This window comes from Miscanthus floridulus, chromosome 1, assembly GCF_019320115.1.
Source record: "Miscanthus floridulus cultivar M001 chromosome 1, ASM1932011v1, whole genome shotgun sequence".
In the NCBI taxonomy this organism is placed as follows: domain Eukaryota; kingdom Viridiplantae; phylum Streptophyta; class Magnoliopsida; order Poales; family Poaceae; genus Miscanthus; species Miscanthus floridulus.
In genome coordinates, this window is record NC_089580.1 from 57,505,346 (window position 1) to 57,522,142 (window position 16,797).

A 16,797-nucleotide genomic window follows, 5' to 3' on the forward strand; every position below is an offset into this window, starting at 1 on the left:
GAAAAATGTGGATTTCCAGGTTCTCCCCTGGGGTGTGCCTGACGGAACCGAGTAATTTAGTGTTCTCCCTTGGGTGCTTAGTGTCTAATGGAAGACGAGCACTTCTGTGAGGCATTAGATTAGGCGGTTCTGCCACAGGTTTGGGCCGTCTGCGTGACGTAATACCCTACTCCTGTGGTCTGTTGGATTGTATTGGCTTCATATGATGTTGCGTGTGTTTTGAGGGAGTTCCTGTCCACCTTATATAGTTTTGGAGCAGGGTTATAAGTCGGTTAGATCTAGAAGATAACCGGAAAGCAATAACAGATTACATGAATCATAGGATCGAACGTATCCTAACAGATCTCGTGGTATCTTCAGTGTATCCCTTGCTGTCTTGCGGTGCACGCCGAGCTGTGCCGTGCACCGTAGGTCTTTGTCTTGTGGGCTGGACCGCCCCTAGGAGCGCAGCCCATGTAGATTGCCGTGGATATCCGGGTCGAACCCCCATATATATTATAAGTTATATGTTATAAGTTAATACACATAATTTGCTACTATAAATTGTGTTTCATAACTTTTATACATAAGTTGTGTTTCATAACTTTTGTATATAAGTTGTGCTTCATAAATTTTGTACATAAGTTATGTTTCAAAAGTTATATGTTATAAGTTAATATACATAAATTGCTACTAGAAAAAAATTCTTTGAAACATATGTAAGTGGGGTCTAGTTTTATTCACCTAGTCGCGTAGAACATACTGGTGTAGACAGAATTAAAAATAGATATAGCGTTCGGAAGTTATAACATTTGAATTAAATGTTTTGCTCTTTTTTTCTAGCTACATCAGCGGTGACGTCACAGGGAAAGGGAGTGGGTGAGGGGAGTGGACGCATGGGTGCCTGCATATGTTTCTCAGGCGGAGGGTGCAGTGCTGTGCAAAAATGGAAAACGGTAGGAATTGCTATTTTCTGAAAAAGGAAATTTTAGGGTGTCTGCAAATCGTTTGCTCCCTTTGAATCTCATGATCATTCGCCCATTAGTTTGCTTGCTTTGACGGTGCCGCAAAGCCGCCTAACGATTGGCGGTGCAGCATGACGAGGACGTCGAGCATGGTCTCGGGCGGTCCGCCGGGTTCTCCTGCATGCAGAGCAGCCCCCAGATGGATGCATTTCATCACCTCGCTCTCCGTCTCCGGGGCCTGGCAATCCAAGAACATGTCCACGGCCTCCAGCGCGGTGCCTCTGACCCAGTGATCCCACACCTAGTAACACATAATCATTTACTTGGTTCGTGTATACGAGTGTGCGTGGTCGTGGTCGGCATCTATGTTGCATTCTAAAAAAAGTACAAGTATACGGTGTTTCTGACCCAGTGACCCAGCGGTGTGTGAAAATTAAAAGAGCAATAGGTAGGACTAGGACTACAACTCACGTAGCTCAGTAGAATGATGTATTCTCCTGCTGCTGATTCGAACATGTCGATGTTCTTCCGTCTAGTGATGATCTCCAGGATCAGGATGAGGACGCCGAGGCTGTAAACGTCAAGCTTCACCGATAGTTGCCCAAGAACTGCATACTCTAGCGCCATGTATCCTCTGCCAAGCATGAAAACAGCTGAGTTTTCAGATTGCGGAACTACTGCTCGACGAAGAAGCTAGGAAGAACACAGCACATAGCAATGTGAGCATGTGGACCGATCATTCAATTACATACAGCGTTCCGACAATTTGGCTTGTGATGGTGGTAGTCTTGTCGGCGCTGAAGAGCCTTGCCATCCTGAAATCGAAGATCTTCGGGTTCATGTCGGCGTCCAGCAGGATGTTGCTCGCCTTCAGGTCGCGATGGATGATTCTGATCTATGAATCCTCATGGAGGTATAGCAGGCCTCGTAATGTTCCATAGAGTTTGCGGTACCTTGTCTCCAAGTCTAACAATGGACGCTTCTCAGGGACTGCAAGAAGGCCAGACATTAGTGATATACTCGCATCTTGAGGATGTTAGAATCGAATGAGTACCTCTGTGTGTAACCGTAGATCCGGGTAGACCTCTCCTTTAGGGTTTCTCTACTCGCCCTTGGATAGTAGCACTGCAGCAGCGTAGGACGTCGGTACCGTGGCGTTGTAGGTGTCATGGTGGCGATGCCGCAAAGTCCAGTGGCCCGGTGGTGAACCTACAGAGGCAGCGGCGGTGTGGTGGAGCTTCCCATCACTGGCAGCACTGCTTTAGATCGGTTTAGGTTTTCTCTGTGGGTGGGATGGCGGCGGCTCCATTGAACCTCGTAACCCGAGCCTTGATCCCCACCTTACCTTTTATATGTGCTGTGCGATAGGGGCCCACCAACCGTATTAGGGTTGGGCTCCCCCGATCAGGGAGCAAAGACAAGGGCCCAATAAGCCGTTGGGCCTATTGGTGGAGATCAACTAACATTCTCCCCCTTGATCTCACTATCAACTTTTAATTTCATATCATTTACTTTTGTTCATTCCATTACAGATTAGCGCATAGAGTATGTCTCATCGTCATGGTCCATTGCCGATAGATTTAACAGCTACAACACACTACTCTGTTCTGAAATAGATACTTATCTTTGGGTCTTCTTTTGTTCAGGAATTTTACGCTTTCCCTTAAACTCATGCTAGCTACATGTTCTCTGAACACCATGTTCTCTAAACACGTTGGGTGGTAAGCCTTTTGTAAGCGGATCCACAAGCATCTTTTTTGTACTTATATGCTCAAGACTTATGACTTGATCCCGAACTTTATCTTTCACAACATAATACTCTATGTCAATGTGTTTGGCAGCACCACTTGACTTATGTTGTGAGCATACTGTACTGCTGGATTATTATCGCAGTATAACTTAAGTGGTCTATACATGTCATCAACCACCTTCAAACCGAGTATGAACTTCTTTAGCCAGTTCACCTGCCTGTTGCCTCGTAACACGTTACAAACTATAATACATTGTGGACGATGTAATGACGGTTTGCTTTGAGCTTTTTCATGAAATAGCTCCCCTTGCGAGAGTGAATACATATCCAGACATGGATTTTCTATCATCTCCCATATAATCAGAATCTAAATATCCCACTATATAGAGTGAATTAGATCTTCTATACGTCATCATGAGGCCTTTCGTTCCTTACAAATAATGCAAGACTTTCTTTATCAATTTTCATTGTTCTATTCCAGAATTGCTCTGGAATCTGCCAAGTAACCCGATAACAAATGCCAAGTCAGGGCGCGTACATACTTAAGCATGTTGTAAGCTTCCGACAGCTGAAGCATATGGAACCACTTTCATTTGATTGAGCTCATATTGGTTCCTGGGGTATTGAAAATCCCCATATCCATCGCCCTTGACTATAGGAGCAGGTGAGGGACTACATTTGTGCATACTGAATTTCTTTAAGATTCTTTCTATGTATGCCTTTTGTGATAGTCTTAATACCTCTTTTCTTCTATCTCGGTGAATCTCGATCCCTAGAACGAACGAGGCTTCACCAAGATCTTTCATATCAAATTTTGAGGACAAAAACTTCTTTGTCTCCAGTTGTAGACTGACATCACTACTAGCAAGTAAGATATCATCCACATACATGACAAGGAAGATAAACTTCTCATTCTTAAACTTTGTATAGACACAATTGTCCTCTACATTCTTTTTAAAACCCAAAATTCTTTATTTGGCGATCAAACTTCAAGTACCACTGTCTTGAAGCTTGTTTAATCCATAAATGGATTTCTTTAGGCGGCATCCCATTTGTTCTTTTCCTTCCATGATAAAACCTTTCGGTTGTGCCATGTAAACATTTTTCTCCAAGTTTCTGTTGAGAAATGCCATCTTTACATCCATCTAATGTAATTCTAAATCATAACGTGCCATTAATGCCATTATGATTCTGAAGGAAACTTTACATGAGACTGGAGAAAAGGTCTCATTATGATCAATCCCTTCTCTTTGCATAAAGCCTTTTGCCATAAGTCACGCTTTATATGTGAAAGGATCAAGATGCCCAAGAGGGGGGGTGAATTGGGCTAATTCTAAAATTTCTTGCAATAATTAAATCCTACGGTTAGCCTAATTAACCCCTTGTGCCTAGAAAAGTGTTTCTATCAATTTAACGCACAACGGACTTGCAACCTATGTACCAAACTTACTCTAGCATGGCAATTCTATGAATGTAAAGACAAGTATTGAATTGCTCAAAGTAAGTGCTCAAAGTAAATGCTCAAAGTAAATAGAGAGAGAGGAACGCGGCGATGTTTTACCGAGGTATCGGAGAGTCGCCACTCCCCACTAGTCCTCGTTGGAGCACCCGCGCAAGGGTGTAGCTCCCCCTTGATCCACGCAAAGATCAAGTGCTCTCTACGGGTTGATTCTTCGACACTCCGTCGCGGCGAATCACCCAAAACCGCTCACAACTTGAGTTGGGTCACCCACAAGCTCCACCGGGTGATCACCAAGCTCCCAATCACCACCAAGCCATCTAGGTGATGGCGATCACCAAGAGTAACAAGCACGAACTCTCACTTGACCACTCAAAGCCTAATGAGAACGGTGGATACACACTTTACTACTCTTGATTCACTAATGAGGCTACTCTCTTGGATTCACGAATCTCAATCACCTCACTAGGACCTTGCTCTTCTTGGCACTTACAAATGTGTTTCTCAGCTGTTGGAATGAGCAAAAGTGACTCTACACACGAGTGGAGCTTCTATTTATAAGGCAGCCTGAAAAACGAACCGTTATGTGCCTCTGCGGGGTGACCGGACGCTCCGGTCATGTTGACCAGACGCTCCTGTCAGTTCAACCCGCACACCAGTGTTTAAGTGTTGACCGGACGCTGGAAGGGTCCGATCACCACTGACCAGACGCGTCCGGTCGTATTAAACCCTCAATGGATGCTTACTGTACTTGACCGGACACTGGATCCTCAGGGTCCGGTCAGTATTGACCGGACGCGTCCGGTCGCAGATTTCCTTCTCTAGAACCTTACTAGAGTCGACCGGACACTGCCTCTCAGTGTCCGGTCACTTGACCACTCCAGCGTCCGGTCGCACCGAACGCAATCACCTTGATCAAATGTACTGACCGGACCCTGTGGCCAGCGTCCGGTCACACCGGAGCCAGCGTCCGGTCAGCATTTGACCCTTCATTCACTTCCAACTCTCAAACATATGTGAATGAAGTTTGCTCCATAGGATCATAAGGCTGTTGTGGAGCTACCTAGTGCTAGTTTTAACAAGTGTGCACCACACCTAACTCACTAGACTCATCTAGGTCAAGCTACCCATCCATACCCCCCTTAATAGTACGACCAAAGGAAAAACAAAGTCCTAAACTACTCTAAGTGTCACTCCAACTCCAATCGACACTTAGAACTAGTCATCCTTAACCTTGTCGTCCATCCTTTGAAAACCAAAATGATTTCCATCGTAGGGGCATGACCACCTTGATTGCCCAATTGATCTCCATTACCATGACCTAACTTAATTGCCTCTACAAAACACACATTAGTCATAGTAATCTTGTATTGTCATTAATCACCGAAACCCAACAAGGGGCCTAGATGCCTTCAATCTCCCCCTTTTTGGTGATTGATGACAATACCACCTCGAGTATGTGAAAGAGTGAGGTTTTTGTTATGCTTGGTTCATATAAGCTTTTGTCAATAAGAACAAAAGAGTTAGGCAAGCTTATATGACCCAAGCCAACATGATGTACTCAAAGGATATGAGATAAGCATGAGTACAAGTAATAAAGCTCATTTACATCAGAGTATAAACGCGGAAGCAAAGACAAATGAGCATAGCACAAGTGATATGACATAGCACACGGCCAGACAAACAGAACAACAACATTCAACCTTGTTTAGAGATAACTAGAGCATACGACTAGAACTTAGATAGTAAACTAAGATATATAGATAAAAAAAGTTCAGATAGCCATCAGCCTTGCACACGGCCTCTCACTGGTTCTTCTCTACACCCCATACGTTCAGTACTACAGGATCAGATTGCCTTTAGCCTTGGTTTTAGATTTGCCTTCAGCCTTAGTTTTAGCCTGCAGACAGAAAAAAATGTTCAGCATGAGCTCTCTGGCTTCACAAAAAAATAGTGCAGGATCAGATGACAGATGAAGTAGTTAAATTCTTAAGCTTTATAACTAACTACAATAGATTACAATTCTTAATGCATAAGATAGTCACAAGTACCAGATATATGTGCACGTCCACCAAACTTATTCCAAATATGTTCAACCAAATCATTCTTAAGTCGGCGATGAGTCGATTTATCTCGAATAGAACTGTCTTTTTCTAAAGCTCTCTCTAACGGAACATTCTGATCTGGAGAGAATTCCGGTTCTTGAACCGTTGATGAACTAGGAGGCACATTTAGATCTAGATTTTCTTCAATAATGTCTTATTCCTTCTCATCTTCAACTATCATATTGTGAAGTATGATGCAAGCTAGCACGACATCACGGAGTACAGCTCGGTCATATAGATGAGCTGGTCATTTTAAGATGCAAAATCACCGCTGCAATACACCAAAGGCTCTCTCGATATCCTTTCTTGCCCCTTCTTGTTCCTGTGCATACAACTTCTCCTTGTCAGTGATAGGGAGTCATATTGACTTAACAAACACTGCCCATTCAGGGTATATTCCATCAGCAAGAAAATACCCAATGTTGTGTTGATTCCCATTTACCATGTACTGGACTCTAGGAGCTTGTCCTTTTAGCTCATTGATAAAGACAGTGGAGTGGTTCAAAACATTAATATCATTGTTAGAACCCGCTACTCCAAAGAACGCATGCCAAATCCAAAGATCATGTGATGCCATAGCCTCAAGTATCAGCGTCGGCACTTTCTGATCACCTTGAGTGAACTTACCCTTCCATGCATTTGGGCATCTTTCCCATTGCCAATGCATGCAGTCAATGCTGCCAAATATACCAGGAAAACCTCGTTTCTCACCAAGTTTGAGTAGACGTTTAGTATCTTCCATAGTGGGGCACCTCAGGTGTCTCTCACCAAATACTTCTCTAACACCTTTCACAAAATTCTTCAATGCATCCATTGTTGTATTCTCTCCTATCTTCAAGTACTCATCTAGTTCATCTGCACCACTACCAGTAGCCAATTGTCGAATAGCTGCAGTACATTTTTGTAGTGGACTGAGCCCTTGCCGATTAACAGCATCCACTCTTTGAGTAAAATAATCAGACCATTGGCCTAATGCCTCAACAATGCGAAGGAAAAGTGGCCTAGACATACGAAATCTTCGGCGAAAAATATTGGAAGGATAAAGAGGATTTTCTAAGAAATAATCATTCACTAGTTTTTGATGTGCTTCCTCTCGTGGCCTCTTGATGTTCTTCCTCGGATTGAATCGATGATCAGTAGCATCTTTTTGAAGACTTTCCATGGTGGACTGCATGAGCACCATAGCTTGATTGAGAACATCATCTATGATCTGACCCTTAGCAAGGAATTCATCCAACGAGGATAGAGGATGTTGGCTTCCATCAGGGTTGTCATTTTCCTCAGACATCTTTGGATAACATAAAAAATAGTGAATACAAGAGGTAAGGAAAAGAGACGGCGCAGAGATGTGAAAGATGCATAAGTTACCTCAAAGTTTTGCACTACAATCTGTACAACTAGATGATAAGAGAATGAGAAAGAGAGGAGGCCTTCATGTGAGCAAAAGAGAGAAGGCTCAGGAGTCTATATATAAGTTCACATGCAGCAGTTTTCACACCTCATATACATGTGAAAACTGCCATGCGTGCACTAGATGTGAAACTGCCAAAGATATATAATGCCAGGCTACGGGACTACACCTCATATACATAGTGCAGCAGTTTTCACACATATATAGTGCTGCATTGATACTATACATAGTGCAGCATTAAGTCTTAAAATAAAGTGCTACATTAAGATACATGAACTAAGCAGTCACACAATATATAGTGCAGCAATAAGACAGAGAAAATACCTTAGTCAGCAAACAACTTTTCCTCAAGCTTACGTAATGCCTTGTCTCGGTTAGCCTTTTGATCTTCAGACATGTGACTTGTATCTTGATTGAGCAGGGAATTGTAAACTTGAAACATCCTTGCTTCCTTTTCCTCCGTTGCTGCCTTCAAATTTGCGTTTGATATCTTAAGTTGTGCTTTCGTAACCTTTTCGCACTCCACCTTTCGATCTTGCTGCACCTTGATAATTTTTTCAATATTGTCACCAAGGATGACAATTACGTCCATAATGTTATCCTTCTTGCGCTTTCCACTGTGCTCAGCCTTTGCTGCTTCTCTACCAATAGGCCGTGACTGTTCTTCTGGAACATCAAGTATCTCATTCTTGTCTTTCTCTTTTTCCTCAAATAGTGCACACCATTTGGGCTCCTCTTTTAATATCTTCCACCAATGCACCAACTGAAAACGCTTTCCAAACCTAGTTTCATATACCTTTTGTGCCTCTTCCTCTAACATGTCGTCCGAGTATCCGCTTGTATGCATTTGAGCTATCTGAGTCCAAGCGTCATTGAAATCAGTGATCGAGGACTTGAGGTGTGACCAATGAATCTTCAATTGGTTTATTTCTCTTCTAGGCTTCCCATTCCCTTTCCTGTTAAACTCCTCAGTGATTTCTTTCCAAAATGTATCAAATTTCTTGTCGTTACCCCTAATTGGGTCTTTTGAAACATTCAACCAAGCACTAGCCTACAAAATACGAAATAAAAAAAGATGAACAAATCAAGTATTGTACCAAACACTGGCCTACAAAAAGGGAAAAAAAGTGATCAGTGATTACCAGTCTTGTTTCCTCGTCATGAGTCCAAAATCTTTTCTTTCCTCCCTGTGGCAGAACCACCCAAAATAGCACACTTACAGAGGCGCTCATCTTCCACCAGACACTAAACACCCCGAAAGCAAGCTATAGCGGACGGTATCCATTGGGCACACCCCAAGGGAGAACTCGAAAGATCCACATTTTTCCCTAGGATCCAATAATGAGAACGAGTTACAATACTTATCCATTTCATACATCAGAGTTTCTTAAAAGTACATTATTACAATACCAAATATCAGAGTGCGGAATGATAAACAGCGGAATTTAAAAAATAAACATCTAGCGATAGGGACGAGGATCCATCTGAGCCCACCAGAAGAATCCTCCACACAAGGTACTTCTCATGCATCACCTGCAACAGGGGTAAATAAACCCTGAGTACACAATGTACTCACAAGACTTATCCGACTAGTGGGAATAATTTCCCGACTCCAAGAAATATGATAAGCTATATGGCTTGCTGGTTTCTTTTGGCAGAAAGCAATACTAATAGTGAGTCCTTAGTTATATATTATTGTTATCAGCCGTATTAAGTTATCATCTAGCTAGTCTATATAAGCACCTGTTCTACTTTCAAGCAAGAGTTGAGCAATCAGTTCCATTTCTTCTCTTTTCACTTTCAGTTCTTACTATGGTGCTAAACACGAGACAAGCCGTACCAGATCGCCCAGCGATTCGCGAATTAATGTGCCCAGCTGGGTGCCCCAAAGACACACGCCCCGCTTGTACCCCAGGCACAAGCAGGACTAACCCATCACTCTCTTGTCCCGGGTGTCCAGGTCCTCGTCCAAACTTGGACTCCAAGCCCCCACATCCTGAGTCTCGGACTCAGTGTGGTGTAAGGACCTCCACCACCTCCTCTTCCCATCAGTCGGTCTGAAAAGAGCCGGATCCGCGATAAGAGAGCAACAAGTATTCCCTGTGCCCATACCCATGTATGTGCTCGGGACAATAAATCTGTGACTTGCCCATGATGCCTTATGCCGCAGGACACAACCCTTTACACCCACCAGAACCCAACCATATCCTTGCCCGGTCACCATTTTTCCTTTCCACCATTTTATCATGAGTGATCATATTTATCACCTATTTGCGAGTAACGGCAGGTTACTCACGCTACCGATATCCTAAGCATAGCAGCTACTCGACCTGTACTAGTAGGACTCATGGGTAGATATATTTATGCATGTAGTTTTCATAAAATGCCTGTAACATAAATGCACATCATATATATATTCAGTGATCATTAAAAATAGGGGTTATGCACCGGGGCTTGCCTTGGGCAGGCGCGGTGTCAGCAAAGTCAGTGACGGGCGGCTCCGGAACGTCCTCCTACACGAGGATCTCCTCCTTGTACTCTTCGATGACTTCATCGTACTCCTGCTCGCTGAAGGTCACGATCTCCAGTGGCTCGTTCTCTATATGCATGCAGTGATGATGACGCAATGCTTAGTAATATAGTAACAACAACTCTTAAAATAAGAATACATCTACCAAGCTACTAAGCTAACTCTAATGACTAATACGCAAAGTTACCTATTATTCCCACTAAACAGGTATGAAACATTTTATGTATTATCTTAGCAACTAAAGGCATCCTTATTATTAATATCAATTTACTATATATATGATAAAACAAGGTGCACTAGCTACCATATTTATCAACCTATTCTAAGGCCACAAAAATTACAATGAGCACATAATAATACAATGAACCTACTGTAAAAGAATTCTAGGGCTAGCACTTCTACCAATGCATCATAAAAATTCATTCTCTAAATAACCATAATAATAATACGCATCTTGAAATAATAAAGTAACCCTAAAGGTATCACTAAACTATATGAACTAATTACAGTAACAGATAGATCATAAATTTAGGAATCTAACAAAATTTATTTCACAATAAATAAATTCAAATGAGCTCTAGAGATGAAGAAAATGATATTATTGGAGGAGGCTAATCATGCTATTGGACTTGTTGACTAGCACGTGACTATGAGTCTAGAAATACTGGATGAGACCACGGGTCAAGGAAATAATAGAGAAGGAGGATGAAGGAATTCTTGTAGGCTAGCTACCTCGGAATTGAACGAAGTGCCGCCTACGGTGATCGATGTGCGGAGGTAATACAAGAGAAGAGACACCAGAGAGCTTAGCAATTGCTTGCCTTGCGCGGAGCGGAGCAGAACCATATATATAGCACTGGTGAGTGGTCACGACGAGCTAGTTAGTCTGGAAGCACGGAACGAGTTGGCAGGGTTGTCGTCTGGCTCCATGCCATGTGCGGTGGTGTGGTCTTTGGTCATGAGTGAATTAATTCAAATGATGGACTTTGAGTGGTCTTGGACTTACAAGCACGTCAGGACTGGAGTGTGCTTTGGACTAAACGTGCTTGGCGGTGGGGTGTTGGTTCATTCATGTAGGTCAAGGAATTAATAGGGGAGGAGACCACAGGTCAAGGAAACATTAGAGAATGAGAAGATCAATTGCAGACTAGCTACCTCAGCTGATTATTGCAGCTTGGGAGAAATCGATAGACGCAACTTTCACGGGCAAGAACAGAGAAACTTGATTTGAGAGAAGCAAGTGAGCAGCGGAGCGAAATGGCTCGACGGCTCGGCGTATCCTTTTAAAGGTAGGAGACGCGAAGACGCGACAGCAACGCGTCATAAGGTTAGTGGCTAACTAGCCTGCTTAAAGGTAACAAAGAGCCGCTTGGGCACGACGTGCTGCTCTGGTGAACAGTATATTCAGTAGCCAGCTACAAAACAAGTTATTCTGTAGCCAGCTACAGGGTAGTAGTTATATATATATATATATATATATATATATATATATATATATATATATATATATATATATATATATATATATATACAAGAATCATACATGCAGGTCGTACGAAGCAAGACTACTGTAGAGAGCAGATCTGCACGAAATGTATTAGTATCTCCCTAGATATAGATAGCCGTCACTGTCACACTTTAATAATTAAGAGACTAGCTCCAGGAATAATGGAAGCATGCATGATACGCGAGAAAAGTTTGAACACTAATGAAGTTTGGCTAGTTGGTGCCTTGCTCCACATACTCCATTCCTGGTAAAAATCTTGTTGCCGTGGAGAACGGATGGAGAACAGTGTTCCACGATGGACAGGGATTTCCATGTGAACAGTGTTTTCTGTGCTGCTACAGTTCTTACGTGTTGAAAATCTGCTTTGCTGCAGTGCTGCCGTGAGAAAAGGGTGCGTGCACCGATAATTTTGCAAGGTGATTAGCAAGCGAAGTAAAGGCGAGGTAATTAGAACAACGAGAGATGACAGTGGCGCGTCGTGAGATTGATGGAGATATAAATCTTGCCAAGTGGTATGCTAATAATTAGTGAATGATAATAATTTGTCATTGTGCGTGTGCTGCGTGGATTATGAAGAAGGTGAATAACGAGAGATGGAGCTGGATTAGGATGACAATAGTGAGTCGAGCTGTGCTGGAGAGTATTTGGACAAGGAATAAATTAGAGCTCAATTCGAGAATTAGTGCAATAAAATTTAATCTCTCATTTACCACATGCAATAATACATAAACATGATGCTCATGATATGATTTAGTGTTTTAATTAAGGCGTAATACCGAGGGTGGTACACTCCCTTTTTTGCCTCATTGGTTTCCTCTTTGTCAATGTCAATATGCACCATATTGTTTATTGAAGAGCTTTGTTTCACAGGTTGGGATGTTCTTGTTCCATACGCATTTGGTGGTGGTGGTGGAGACATTGGATTGAAGGTCATAGTGTGACCAACCAAATGAAAATTTTCTCCTTGGACTTGTTGTTGATTAATCATATTTAGAAAACCACCTGGCGGATAGATCCTGAACATGTGTTGGACTGTTGGTTAGGATAAAGTTTTGACTACAAAATGCATGGAGATTTCCATATATTTCTCTTGTCCTTGGATGGCTCTTGTCGCCAACAATGAAAGTACTACTACTTGGTTATGTATTAGGTACAGAATTCAGAAAAAATGTTTGCTTGGCCTAGTCACAATAAAGAAAGATTGGGCATTGTTGGTTTGCAGATGGAAAGAATGAACTAGTTGCACAGATAAATAAAGAAAGATTAGTATAGAATTCAGAAAGAATGAACTAGTTGCACAGATTGAAATCAAATGGTTACCATGAATTTGGGCATTGTTGGTTTGTAGATGCCAAATTTGGGGGGAATGGCGCCCCATCCTGCTCCTTGCGGTGTCCATGGCGGCACAATGGATGTCGGCGCAGTAGAGGAGGAGCTAGGCACAGCAGGGCCGACAGTCGACGCAGCAGGGGTGGGGGTCGTCGCGGCTGGCGTTGCAGTCGGCGCAGCTAGGGACGAAATCGGAAGCGCTGGCGGCGGAACTAGTGGTGGCGTAGGCACAGCGGCCTTCTTCATGCCGAGCCGATGTTGGCGAGCATTCCCTCCTCTACCGGGAAGGTGTCGCCTGGATTCCTTTGCCGGCGGCGGATCCGTGGCGGCTCGCTTTGCCGGCGGCGGATCCATGGCGGCTCGCTGGCGCTAAACCCTAGGGATGGCGGACGACGGACGGCGGATGCGGACGACGGACGGCGGATGCGGACGACGGATAGGGTGGGTTTGCGCGCGCGGACGGGGTGGGAGCTGGATGGTACAGGGAGGGAAGAATCCTCGGCAGCGCGGGAAGATGGGGACGATGGTGGCCGGCTCCGCGCGCGCACGGGATCAGGGATGATGAAACGATCTTCCTCAACGCTGGTTTCACGCGAATACCAAGACTTTGGAAACAGTGCGACCTCGTTTCACCGAGATGAAACTTTCTCCTTCTCTCTCCTCCCCATTTCATGCAAAAATTCCTTTACTGCTGATGTGTCACCACATTAAATGTGCATGACATCCCTGTGAAACTTCCATTGAGACTGGCCTAATTCTATTCAGTGTCGTTTCTAATTGTAGCATGTGATCCTAAAACCCAGCATGGTCTCTCTACCGTTGCCGTGCACTCTCGCTCGAGCGCTTGATAATGCCAAGCACTGGTAGAGTTTGATAAATGCGCAAATTGAGACAGGATTTGTACAACTAGGTTCCACCATTACCCTACTTTTTATCACCGCACAACGAGAAAAGAGAAGTGCCAAGTACTCCCTCCGTCTCAAAAATAAAGTCGCTATGGAAATCGTGCTGGTCAAACTTTCTCAACTTTGACTAGGTTCATAGAAAATGCGTGCAATATTTGTATCTCCAAATAAGTTTATTATGAAAGTATATTCAACGATCTACCTAATGATATTAATTATGTATCATAAATATTAATATTTTATTAAATATATTTAGTCAAAGTTAAAAGTTGTTGACTTTTTGAGAAACGAGAATGACTCTTTTTAGATAGAGGGAGTACAGTCCTATCTCGGTGCATATGCACACAAACAAACTTCACGTTACACAAGCTACCGCAGCTCTCTGTTAAAACATGAATATACACGAAAGAGCAAGAATGGAATTGAAAGTAATCATTGTTCATTGCATTAATCGTTGGTGTTTGTGTACATGGTGAAAAGGCATACTCCCTCCGATTTTTGAAAGAACGTCATTTTGACATGATTTCACGTACCAAGAGGGGGTTAATTAGATATACATTTCCTACTTTGCCCATAGTAAATAGAGTCAAGGGACACTCCTCATCAATAACTCTTTGCTTGATTGGTCACTATCTTTACACTTAGTGTTATGCGGCCAGGGTTCGACTTCTAGTGGGTCTGAGGCCAGTCTCGGTGGAGGTTTTATATTTCAGCTTTAAGACTAAGATTTTTAGCAAATTTAGGACAGATTAGTATGACAAAGAAAAGCCATACTACCCTTCGTTAAGTGGAGTAGTTGCACGCTGATCAATGATTGTTCCAGTTACACTTTAAACTACCCTTATTAATAGGAGTAGTTGCACACCTCGTTCCAGTTACATGTTAATTATAGCATTTACTACACCCATCTAGTGGTGTTGGAAAAGTAAGAGATGGGAGAGGTGTAGTAAATGATAGGAGACTCAAAGAAAAATAAATAGACTGGTGGACCATTTAGCCTCTCTTTTTTACGAGTCACATAAGTACAGAAGCGGACATTCAACATGCACGCACACTCACTCCTATGAGCACCTCCGAAAAACTGTGCTGACACATCTCAAGATTGACGAAGTCACCACAGTTGCCTCGTTGTCGACGGGGACGTCGCCTACCACTCACAATACCATTAAATCCTAGAATAAATCCAGAAAAATACGAGCAACCGTGCCTAGTCGAGGACTGGGACCAGGTGGACAGGTTCCACCACAAGGAATCTAACAAACTGAGCTAGGCACAATTCGCCACCATTTAGCCTCCCAAAGAGTGATTTATTTGTAGACAAGTTTTTTGGCTAGGAATCTATTTATTCAAAGTATTGCATATAGTGTAGAAAAGTTTTATTCCTGTAAAACTGATTTCACCCTATAAAACTTTTATCACTTCTCTTCTTTTTATATTATGCCATGTCAAATTATTAAATGCTCATAAAATTTTCATGAAACTTCGACTCAGACTGGGCTAAATATGTTTTGCATTTGCCAGATTTGATCGTGGCTTGGATGTTTTTTTTTTAATTTCGTGCTTTGGGCTGCACTTCCACACTAGTATTTCGCTGCGCGATGTGTCGGTCTTTTGTCGCTGCCACGACGGTCGCTAGGAAGTCAAGCTCAACGCCACCCCGTAGGGACACAGATCCAGTAAGAGAGGCAAGCAAGGAGATGAACGATGTGGCAAGGAGGCTAGCTAGGAGGGAAGAACACCGTGAGAAAATTTTCTCTATACAAGTTCCCGTTTGAGGGGTTTTCTTTTTTTGAGAGTTGCTCTCCGCGCTTGCCACGCGGTTCCCGTTTGAGGTTTTTGAACATAACTTCGACGGGCAAGAGGTGTGAAGCTATCTCATACTAAACGAATGAAACACATTTCACCACATTTCAAGTAGTTGTAGTCAAACCCGACTAATTTCCCAAGCGGTCTCATGAAACCTCTTTACCATTAGTTATATTTGAAAGCGATTTGGACACTTTGTTGTGATCATCCCTCATATCGGTTGCCCATATGACCCACTATAAAGAAGTGTATCCATATATGATCTGGATGTGTCTCTAAGAAACTAACTTGGTCTAAAAAAGAATGCAATTTTGATTTCATCCATAGTCAAACTATCTAAAGTTTAACTAAATATATAAAAAAGAGTATAATACTTGTGACATCAAATAGATATATTCCATAACGAATTCAATGATACTTATTTGATGTTATAGGCATTGGTACTTTTTTGTATATTTTATTTATCATCAAGCTTGAGATGGTTTGACTACGTGCTAGGCCGAAGAGATTATATGCGAAATCTTGTGTCTTGCTTTAAAATTTAAATTTCAGACTTAGGGCTAGCTTGGTTTGCGATTAAAATGTGCCATGCCAAAGATTTGGCAAGCCAAAGTTAGATAAATCAGTAAATGAATTTGTTAAAAATTTGGCAAGTTAAATGTGAGAGATTAGCAAGTTTTAATAACATATCAAGTAATAGCTAAAATCATGGCTTGCCGAACTTTGATTTGACATATTTTGAAAGTTAACCGATCAAACCCTTAAATTGCCCTACGAAAAATGAAGCGTTGCTGAGTGTTGATCTTATCCCGCCGCCCGCGTGGCCGCATGCCCGCATCGGTCATCCCGCCCGTCGTTACTGTTACCGAGGAGGCACAGCCGCGCGCCCGCCCACAGGCAGTGAGAAGCCGGAGAGTTGGCGGATGCTGCTTTAAAATCCGCACCGGCTCTGCTCTTGCTCAGCTCTCATCCGCAGCACGAAACCCGGACCCCCGTGGAGAGCAGCGCGGCGGCATTGTGGCGAGCGGTGGGCGAAGTGGCTCGCCATGGA

At 42.9% G+C, this 16,797-nt stretch overlaps 3 pseudogenes; all 3 read right to left on the reverse strand.

The window, feature by feature from the left end:
* Positions 1-1,020: 1,020 nt before the first annotated feature.
* Positions 1,021-1,953, reverse strand: LOC136457268 (cysteine-rich receptor-like protein kinase 44; annotated as a pseudogene).
* Positions 1,954-6,178: 4,225 nt separating this feature from the next.
* Positions 6,179-7,546, reverse strand: LOC136457276 (protein ALP1-like; annotated as a pseudogene).
* A 448-nt stretch (positions 7,547-7,994) lies between these two features.
* Positions 7,995-13,389, reverse strand: LOC136484627 (glutathione S-transferase T3-like; annotated as a pseudogene).
* Between the last annotated feature and the right edge of the window lie 3,408 nt (positions 13,390-16,797).